The sequence below is a fragment of the Rhinoderma darwinii genome, chromosome 2, assembly GCF_050947455.1.
Source record: "Rhinoderma darwinii isolate aRhiDar2 chromosome 2, aRhiDar2.hap1, whole genome shotgun sequence".
NCBI lineage: Eukaryota > Metazoa > Chordata > Amphibia > Anura > Rhinodermatidae > Rhinoderma > Rhinoderma darwinii.
Genome location: NC_134688.1, coordinates 42428694 through 42439810, shown reverse-complemented (window position 1 = coordinate 42439810; position 11117 = coordinate 42428694). Strand labels below are relative to the sequence as shown.

Genomic DNA, 11117 nt, shown 5'->3' with positions numbered 1-11117 from the left:
ATATTTATTGCCTAGATTCTGCAGTTTTTAGAAATATCCCACATGTGGCTCTAGTGCGGTAATAGACTGAAACACAGGCCTCAGAAGCAAAGGAGCACCTAGTGTATTTTGGGGCCTCCTTTTTTTAGAATATATTGTAGGCACCATATCAGGTTTGAAGAGGTCTTGTGGTACCAAAACAATAAAGACCCCCAAAAAGTGACCCCATTTTGGAAACTACACCCCTCAAGGAATTTATCTATGGGTATAATTAGCATTTTGAACCCACAGTTTTTTTGCTAAATTTATTTGAATTAGTATGTGAAGATGAAAATCTACTTTTTTTGTGAAAAAACGTAGAAATTTTAAATTTTTACAAGTAATAAAGTAGAAAAAACACCCCAACATATGTAAAGCAATTTCTTCCGATTATATCAATACCCCATATGTGGTAATAAATTGCTGTTTGGACCCACAGCAGGACTCAGAAGGGAAGGAGCACCATTTGGATTTTGGATTTCTGATTTTGCTGGAATAGTTTTCAGTGCCGTGTCGCGTTTGCAATGCACTGGAGGGATGAAAACAGCGGAAACCCCCCAAAAGTGACCCCATTTTGGAAGCTACACCCCTCAAGGAATTTTTCTAGGGGTAAAGTTAGCATTTTGACCCCACAGTTGTTTTGCTAAATTCATTGGAATTAGTCTGTAAAGGTAAAAATCTACTTTTTTTTCTGAAAAAAGGTAGCCATTTTTAATTTTTACAAGGAATAAAGGAGAAAAAGCACCCCAACATTTGTAAAACAATTTCTTCTGATTACGTAAATACCCCATATGTGGTAATAAACTGCTGTTTGGACCCACACCGGGGCTTAGAAGGGAAGGGGCACAATTTGGGTTTTGGAGCTCAAATTTAGCTGGAATAGTTTTTGGGTGTCATGTCGAATTTGCAAAGCCCCTGAGAGACCAAAACAGTGGAAGCCCCCCAAAAGTAACCTCATTTGGGAAACTACACCACTTAAGGAATCTATCTAGGGGTATAGTGAGCATTTAGGCCCCACACGTCTTTTGCAGAATTTATTAGAATTAGGCCGTGAAATTAATATCAATATTATTTCCACTAAAATTTTGAATTTTTTCAATTTCACAAAGGATAAAGGAGAAAATGCACCCCAACATTTGTAAAGCAATTTCTCCCGAGTACGGCCATACCCCACATGTGGTCATAAATGTTCTTTCATTAGAAAGTAATTAACACTTTACGAACTGATTCATGTTTTGCTTTTTGCTTTTTTGTTTTTCCTCCCCGCTTTCCGAGAGCCACAACTTTTTTATTTTTCCGTCAATAGAGTGGTGTGAGGGCATATTTTTTGCGGGACGAGCTGTAGTTTTTATTGGTACCATTTTTTGGTACATAAGACTTTTTGAGCACTTTTTACTACATTTTTTGGTAGAGCCAGGGTGACCAAAAAACTGCGATTTTGCCATTTAAAATTCTTTATTTTTCACGCCGTTCACCGTGTGAGTTAAATAATGGTATATTGTAATAGCTTGGACTTTTACGGACGCAGCAATACCAATTTTGTGTATTTTTTTAATTTTTTTACATTACTTTAGAGAAAAAATTTGAAAAGGGTTTCTTTTTGGACTTTAAATATTTATTAATTTTTTTCCACTAATAATAACTATTTACTTTTGTTTTTACATATTTTATTAGTCCCCCTGGGAGACTTGAACCAGCGATCGTTAGATCACTGGTAGAATACACTGCAATACTAATGTATTGCAGTGTATTGTGATTTTTAAATGCTCCTGTAACAGCGTGATCGCTGTTTCTGTCCATTAGTCCCGGGTATTAGCTGTAATACACAGCTGACACCCGCAGCGTATGGCGCGGGTTCAGCGAGTGAGATGCTCCATATATCACCCCCCACACCACGACATGCTATTAAGTCATGGTGCGCGAAGGGTTTAATGCGCAGCGGATGGTGCAGAGTGAAAATTAAAATTTTCCACTGATGTGTCATTTTAGTGCACTATATGTTGTGTCCAGTTTGTGCCTCAAATACCACATAACATATTAACAGGGTTCTCCCGGGTATGGCGATGCCAAATCGGTGGACGTAAACTGCTGTTTGGGCACGCTGTAGGGCTCAGAAGGGAGGGACGCCATTTGGAGCGCAGATTTTGCTTGGTAGTAGCTCTGGCGTTTTGCTGGTATTTCAGTTTATAATGTGGGGGCAAATGTAGGCTGGGCAGAGTACATCAGGGGCATAATAAGAGGGTATAATAATGCGGTAAATAAATAATCCGCAGATATGTGGCCGGTGTCGCACTTATAAATGGCACCCGATCCTATCCGCTTTTGGAACGCTCTGTACATTTTGCATCGCCATAATCTGAGAGCCGGAACTTTTTTTATTTTTTCACCACTGGAGCCGTGTGAGGGCTTATTTGTTGCGGGACAATCTGTAATTTTCATTGGTACCATTTTGGGGTACATGCGATTTTGTTGATCACTTTTTATTCAATTTTTCGGCAAGCAAGGTGACCAAAAACCATCAATTCTGACAATGATTTTTTTTTTTTTTTTTACAGCGTTCACCCTGGGCTATAAATGACCGTTATATTTTATTCTGCGGGTCGGTACGATTACGGCGATACCAGATGTATATATGTTTTTTTATGTTTTGCAGCGTTTGCGCAATAAAATCACTTATTTAGAAAATAAATTATTTTCTGTGTCACCATATTCTGAGAGCCGTAACTTTTTTATTTTTCAGTCAAAAAAGCTGTGTAATGGCTTGTTTTTGCGGGACGGGTGGTAGTTTGTATCGGTACTATTTTGGCGTACATGCGACTTTTTGATCACTTTTTATTACATATTTTGTGAGGGGTGGTGACCAAAAAATAGTGATTCTGGCAGTTTTTCGTTTATTTTTTATGCGGCGTTCACCGTGCGGGAAAAATAATATTATGGTTTTATAGTTGGGGTCGTTACGAACGCGGTGATACCAAATGTGTGTAATTTTTTTTTACGTATTCATTTTTTTTCCTATAATAAAAGACTTATAATAGGAAAAAAAAGCAGTTCTTGTTTATATCACTTATAACTTTTATTTTTACACTTTTTTTAAAACATTTTTATTCTTTTCTTTACTTTTTTCACTTGTCCCACTAGGGGACACTTAGACTTGCATCTCTGATCGCTGCTGGAATACATTACACTACACATGTAGTGTAATGCATTCCAACTGTCAGTGTGACGTCACAGTCACACTGAGAGGAAGCCTGCGACAACCACCCTCGGGGTGGTCCTCATAGGCTTCTGTACATGGCAACCCGGAAGCCATTATCTGGCGTCCTGTTGCCATGGGTACGATCGCCAGCCCCCGTGATTTCACATGGGGCTGCCGATCGGCGCTAAACACCTTAATTGTGGCGTTCAAAATCGAGCGCCGCAATTAAGGGGTTAACTGCCGATATCAGCGGCGATGGGCCGCTGATCGGCAACGGGGAATGCAGGGCAGACACCCTGCACAGTTAACCGCCGCTGCGGTGTAGCGCCGCGCGGTGGTTAACTGTCAAAGCACTGACGTAACTGTACGTCAAGGTGCGCGAACTTGCTGCTCACCTTGACGTACAGTTACGTCATGGTGCGTTAAGGGGTTAATGGAAAACTTCTAATTTGTCTTTTGTGGAGTCTTTTGGACTGGAGTAGAGAGAGTAGAAAATGGTAAATTGGATTTCTGGATTCAACAGACAAAATAATTATTAAAGGGGTTTTCTGACAGTTTCATAAACCTTAGTCTAAGCCGCATATGGCTAAAAACAACAAATTGTCCCTACTCATTTTTTAAATTCCCTGTGGCTCCTGCGCTGGTGGTTCTGTTGTCTTTAGTTGCTAGGCCACAGCGGTCATGTCCGTGTGGATGGCATGTCACGTGGCAGCTATTGTGTCACATCCAGGGCCGGCCTTAGGTTTATTGGTGACATGTGCAGTATCTGTGACGTCCTCCCCCTTATGATGCACCATGTAGTGTCCAAATAATTTAATCATACAGTGCCCAAATAACATCACCCAGTCAATAAACTAGGGATTGTATCTTTCTGTTTTTTTATATTATAGGTTTGGGTCCTAAATGCCGGATCGGCAGTGTAAGTTGAGGGTGCCCAGGCCATCTATGGTGGTAGTGCCCTCTTCAGTATTGACCAGTAATACACACTATGTGATCATTTAGAGATGCAGTTAATAAAATACACTGACCTTGGACTCTCCTACTGAATACATCCGACTGAATGTAGAACGTTATGTGATGTGAGGTGGAAGGCTCTGCTTAATCTTTGATCTGCCCTCCTGGGACGTGGTTATCATTAACTCTTATGAGGAATTAATTCTAGGAGAAAGAAAGACAATGTATTAGGACAAATCTCAATCAATGGCAACATTTCTATCTAGAACAGAGTCCAGTCCCCAACCAGTGTAAAATTACTAAAGGGGTAAATAGGATGACCGGCTGGGGTCCAGGGATTTGGGGTGGCCCACAGCTCTGGGGCTCCAAACACACCTGAAATTGGACAAACAATAACGGCGCAGGGAGGAAGCGAAATGTCTGACCCGGTTGGTGGTCTATTAGGTGAGTATAATTTTTTATTTTATAGGAGCAAAGGGGGCACTATTAATATGGGGGATAAAAGGACTGAGTCGGGGCTTAAAAAGTGTCATTCTAACTGTGGAGGGTATTGGTGGATACTGCATATAGTAACTAATAAGAGACGCACCTTGCATAGATGAAATATTGCTTCAGAGAGTCCCCCTGGCAGCAGGCAGCCGATCTTAAGGTGTTCTGGAAAAAACAATAATTGTGTAGTTTTATTTCTCCAGACAGACGTGTGCTCAGTATAGACCACCCAACAATGAAGGAAATGTACATTAGGGCTCATGTACACAGCAACTTCATGTGGACGGACCTGTATGGTGGCGCACAGACTGCAGTACTGGTAATGTAGACACTCTACATTTACTTTTGCTACATGTGGATGAGTTTTTGAGACTGTAACTATTCACCTGTAACACTTGTGAATTTTGCCGCGCAGCAAATCTGCAGCGTCTGAATTCAGCTTTATAGCGTAGAATATAGTACTCAAATACTGCAATCATACAGTGCCCAAATAACACTGCCAGACAAGTATTGTCTGCCACACTGTAATGTAATCCATTATCAAGGAATTGTATCTGCATCCTGAGCAGTGCCCTTTACTTTTTATACATGAAGAGTGGGATTGAGTGTTCAAGCAATGGGTGCCCCAGACATCAAGACCAGTGGCGCCCCATTCATTAGTGACAGGTGATGCACCCAGTGTAACCGCACAGGTCGCACACCCCTAAGACAGGCCCTGGATGAACAACATTGGGGAATTTGTTCCCACAGTCTTGTCATGTGTCTCTATAGGAACATTCTGGATGACATCAGATTATAGAATTTCTATAGGTTGTCATTTGCTATAATACTTACATATATACAGTGTATGTCCTAGCATGTCGGCTGTCACTGGTGCCACATATTCAGATGTCATAAATGTCTGTAAAATACATAATGGAATAAACATAAAATAACCCCATATCTAGAATGAATAATAATATATTTACTTTCACACCTTTCATTTTCTATCACAGGACGAGTCAGACATTGAAAACATTTTGTAATGTTAGTGTAAACCCAGGGAACATAACTATAGGAGTGAAGAGGTTGCAGTCACACCCAGGCCCAGGTGTCCATGACTGACATTAGGGGGGTCACAATGTGGGCAATTTACAAATGCCAATCCCCAATGCCCCCATCTCCTAGAGGAATCCCGATTTTCGCTGCTAGAAACGCGATGTCAGTGAGAGAAGCACCCAGGCGGAAAGGCAGCTGCTGAGTTGCCCGGCCGCTTCTAAAACACAAGCAGTGGAAGGGAGCCAGCGCAGGGCCCCTTTCCACCTGCTGGAGGGATGCGCCCTATGTAATGGCACAGGTCGCACACCCCTAAGGCCGGCCCTGGCTACTGCTCAGCCTTATTAGGATAATATACGGTAGCTTTTTAAGACTATTTAATTAAATTAAATTAGACATCATATTGAAAACGACTGAGAAGTCACATTCCACATTACTGACAGCTGCAATTCTCAGACAATGGTAAGGGTATGTTCACACACTTAACTAAAAAACGTCTCTAAAATACAGAGCTCTTTTCAAGGGAAAACAGCCTCTGATTTTCAGCCATTTTTTAAACCACAAACATTTTTTGAGGCGTTTTTACCAACGTTCTTGGAGCTGTTTTTCTATTGAGACAATGAAAAACGGCTCCAAAAATGGCCGAAGGAGTGAAATGCACTTCTTTTTACAGGGTGTTTTTTATGCGCCGCTTTATCAAACGCCCACGTAAAATGCACTATCGGAAAAAAAAAACGTTTTTTCCATTGAAATCAATGGGCAGATGTTTGGAGGCGCCCAGCCTCCGTATTTTCGGCTGTTTTTCGGGGTGTTTACGGCCAGGAAAACGGCTGAAAATAGGCTGTGTGAACATACTCTGTTGTACTGAGTTGTAACTTTAATGAGAAAATATGAAACATTGAAATCTGAATGTAAAATGTTCAGTTGTTACTTGCATTAATAGAAACATTTTACTGGAACTTGAACTGTTTGTCTAAAAAAAAAACAACCCCCGACAATCACCAGAAAAAATCCTTCTACAATCATATAGTTGTGGTGAGGTGTTGGTGTGGTTAGAAATTGCTGCAGTAATGTCCAGTGTGAATCTGGCCTTATATGAGAATTCTAGAGCGTATATATTTAATGTGTCCAGTAACATGTAGAATTAATGATAAAATGCTGCATCTTACCTGTCAATCACACAGTCAATCACAGTCCCGGTCCAGACGTCATTGGCAGAAATTGTAAAAAATATGTAATCCAGCTGCACATAGAACGGCTAGTACTGTCTATGACATCATCAGTGACATCATAAGCGGCTGCAGTATCTGTTACATCATCTAATTATCTCCTACTGCCTGGATAGACTGTCTGTGCATACACTGGATATAGGCGTTACATGGGACTGCTGTTTATAAACATGGAAGAAAGATACATGTGTGGTTATAGGGGCTACGACTAAGAACATGTCATGTATGAAACGTGTAATCTGTTACTAGATGGATTTTATACTGTAATACAGATGTAGCCATCTTTAACTTGACTCTGATAACATGTTGCAGCGTGATACTTTCTTGATCCCGCAGCACTCCGTGTTTCAAGTGTGCGTGAGTAGGCTTCCACGCCAATGTGTAAAAAATGTGAACTCAGCAGGTATTATGCAATAAGTGATATTTGATTTCACATATAGCGAAAAGTAGTAATCCAAAATTAATGGCGCCATTACCCAACAGCGACCGAGGTCACAAGCGCCGCATATCCGTGTCTAAAGAAGGTTGAATGTATAGACCGAAACGTTAAAAACCTATTTTTGGATTACTACTTTTCGCTATATGTGAAATAAAATATCATTTGTTGCAGCGTGATATCACACAACAAAAGCCATTGAAAAAGTCAAGATAAGGGATTGTTTATTTAATGCGTTAAAAGTCAAGGTAAAGACGGCAACATCTGAACTAATAAAGGATACATTTTATTGAATTTCGTTTTAGGCTACATTCACACAACAGTAAAAAACGTCCGCTTTCAGAACAATGATGTTCTATGGGTATATTCACACGGCCTTTTTTTAACCACCCGTGAATATTGGCCGACAAAAAATAGAACATGTCCTATTTTTGGCCGCTTTCACGGCCAGACGGCCCCCATAGAAGTCAATGGATCCATTTTTAACGGCCGTCAATACATGTAACAGCCGTTAAAAACGGTTCTGTGATTTGGGGATTCAAGAGCCAAGGGAACTATTGGCTCCCTTGCTGGTAATCGGCGGCGCAATGACACATACTCACCGATGCAGCGCCGTCCTCTACAGGTGTGGTCTCTAGTCTCATGGGTTCTGCGAAGGTGACGAGATGACGTCCTCGCGTCGCCTTCGCAGAACCAGTGAGACTAGAGATCACTCGTGACGTAGACGGTCATGCATCGGTGAGTATGTAGGGCATTTAGGCGGACAAAAATTACGGATATTGTTGCGCTCACTACTATGGTAGCATGGCGCTAGTACAGGGGACATTGTTGTCTACTGTAGCAAATTTTTCGGCACGGTCCTGAATTTACAGAGAGAGTCCCGGAAGATTACCACAGGGAGGGGGGGTGTGGTGCTTTCTCCGGAGAGGTGTCTGTGTCATCATCTACAGGGGGGCTGTGTGCCATCGTCTACAGGGGGCTGTGTGCCATCGTCTACAAGGGGGCTGTGTGCCATCATCTACATGGGGCGGTGTGCCATCATCTACAGGGGGGCTGTGTGCCATCATCTACAGGGGGGCTGTGTGTGCCATCATCTACAGGGAGGCTGTGTGACATCATCTACAGGGAGGCTGTGAGCCATCATCTACAGGGGGTCTGTGTGCCATCATCTACAGGGGGTCTGTGTGCCATCATCTACAGGGGGTCTGTGTGCCATCATCTACAGGGGGTCTGTGTTTCATCATCTACAGGGGGTCTGTGTGGCATCATATACAGGGGGTCCGTCATGACAATGACCTTTGTTTGGGTGTTTTCAGGGGGTTGGGACAAAAGAAGCCAGACAAATGAAATTCATCAGTTTTTTTAACGGCCATGAAAAACGGATGCAAAATGGATGTCAAACGGCCATTAAAAATGGACAGACGGACTGGAAGTGTATAAAAATTTGCAGCCACAATGATGCAAAACGGCCATGAAAAACTGACAGTTGATCAGTTTTTAATGGCCATTTTTTTTCACTGTCGTGTGAATGTAGCCTAAGTTCTGGATCGTCTCCATTTTAATGGATAAAGTTACCGGACAATTATCCGCCCACCGAGAGTTTATTGGACACATGGACGGCCTGGTGAGCAGATGAACTTCTTGTTTCTTTGTTTGGAGTCATGTACAGATATAGCAATCCTTATCCTGACTCTGATAACTTGCTGCAGCGTGATAATTTATCACTTAAGTCACTGAAAACCATTGAAAAAGTGATTAAAGTTTCTTGACACTGTGTATTCAATGTATTTAACCCCTTCGAGCTCAGCAACGTAATATTCCGTCGCCCTGACTGCCCCGTTCGCGCTCAGCGACGGAATATTATGTCGCAGGGAAAATGCATCGCCATTTTCCACCGGCGCGTGCACGAGCTGTGACAGCTGCTGTTTCCGACAGCAGGCTATCACAGCTCAATACGCCGGGACCTATTGCGATGGTCCCGCCTCCACAATCGCCACTATTGGTCAGTCAGTGAGTAACTGTCCAATAGTGGCGATCGGTCTCTTCACTTCCTCTCCCTGACATCACATCCTGCCTCACCCGCCCTAAGATGGAGATAGCGAGGCGTTCAGAGCGGTTGTGAGTAGAGGGAGAGAAGAAAAAGAGTAAAAAAAATACAACTTTTTTCTGCTTCCCACCTCCCCAATCCACTACCCAGTCCTTTACCCTTCCTCCTTGAATTCCCCCCCACATTTTTGGTCAGTGATCTCCAGACGTGGCAGACTCCTCCAGACGTGGCAGATGACACAGGACGTGGCGGATTCCTCCAGACGTGGCAGATTCCTCTGGACGTGGCAGATGACACAGGACGTGGCAGATTACTCTGGACGTGGCAGATGACACAGGACGTGGCACGACTAGATACTAGGGCAAAGCACGGGAAACAGGAACGGGGAACAAGGTACGGGTAACAACAGGAACGGGAAACACTAAGGGACCATTTGCAAGACAGACTGGGAAAACTAACAACGCTCAGGCATCGAACTAGGGGGCTGGACCCCTCTTATAGCCCAGGGTACTCACGGGTCAAAGGTCGTTCAAGATGTTCGGTGCACGCGCTGCCCCTTTAAGAGCGGGGACGAGCGTGCGCGCGCACCCTGTGGGTTCCGGCGAAGGTGAGTGGATGCAAGCGCTGGCGTCTCCTGAGGAGGAGGCTGGGGCCAGCGCTTGCCGACTCGTGGCTGCGGCTGTCAGCGGGAGGCTGGAGCTGACAGCCCGCAGCCACGGACGTTACAGTATCCCCACTCTTACGCCCCCTCTTCTTGGGACCGGAGCGAGAGAGAAACTTCTTTAGAAGAGTAGGGGCATTGAGGTTCTCCTCTGGCTCCCAGGACCTCTCTTCGGGACCAAACCCCCTCCAATCCACCAAATACAAGGTCTTTCCTCTCACTCTCTTGGTGTTAGGGATCTGCCAGGTACTTCATCTAGGTATACTCCTGGGATTAATCAATCCACACCTGAGGCCAGACCTGTTCGACTGACACCATCTCCCACCAACCAGGGTGGCAGGCTCAGGAGTGGGAGAGCCTATCGCGGCCTGGTCTGTCGGAGTTAGCTCCGCCCCCTGTCCTTTATTACCTGCCCTGTTCTCTCTCTCAGTGCTTGTAATTCTTTTGGATTCCTGGCCCCACTGCTGCTTGCTCCAGCCTGCTTCTGCCGTGCTTCTGCCTTGCTGCAGTTCTGCTTGACCTGCTTTGCCTTGCCCCTGGCTTGCTTCTGTCTCCGTGCCCGCTCGGGTGTACTCACTTCGTCCTGGTCCTGACTGTTCGTTCGCCGCTCCGTTTCCTCGTGGCGTTCCGTGGCTCCTGCCCCTTCCCTTGCGTGTTCCCTGTTTGTTTTCCTGTGCACTTAGACAGCGTAGGGACCGCCGCCCAGTTGTACCTCGTCGCCTAGGGCGGGTCGTTGCAAGTAGGCAGGGACAGGGCGGTGTGTAGATTAGGGCTCACCTTCCCTTCACCTCCTTCCTGCCATTACATAATTACAAGCCCTTACCTAGTCTACCATTTCTCCTACGCTGACGCTATCATGGACCCCCTTGAGACCCTGACCCAGCAGATGCAGGGCCTCTCCCTACAGGTCCAGGCCCTGACCCAAAGGGTCAATCAGGGTGACGCTGCTTTAGTAGTACCCCTCACCTCACCTCTAGAACCCGACCTCAAGTTACCTGACCGGTTTTCAGGGGACCGTAAGACGTTTCTCTCCTTCCGGGAGAGTTGCAGAC

The 11117-nt window shown here is 44.3% G+C and overlaps 1 long non-coding RNA gene across 1 annotated transcript; it reads right to left on the bottom strand.

Annotated features, from left to right (window-relative positions):
- Nucleotides 1–4248: 4248 nt before the first annotated feature.
- On the bottom strand, nt 4249–5600 carry LOC142740507 (uncharacterized). Its single transcript, XR_012880743.1, has 3 exons — nt 5492–5600; nt 4758–4822; nt 4249–4372 (listed from the first exon to the last, which is right to left on the bottom strand). It is a non-coding gene; the product is annotated as an uncharacterized LOC142740507 (long non-coding RNA).
- Nucleotides 5601–11117: the final 5517 nt, after the last annotated feature.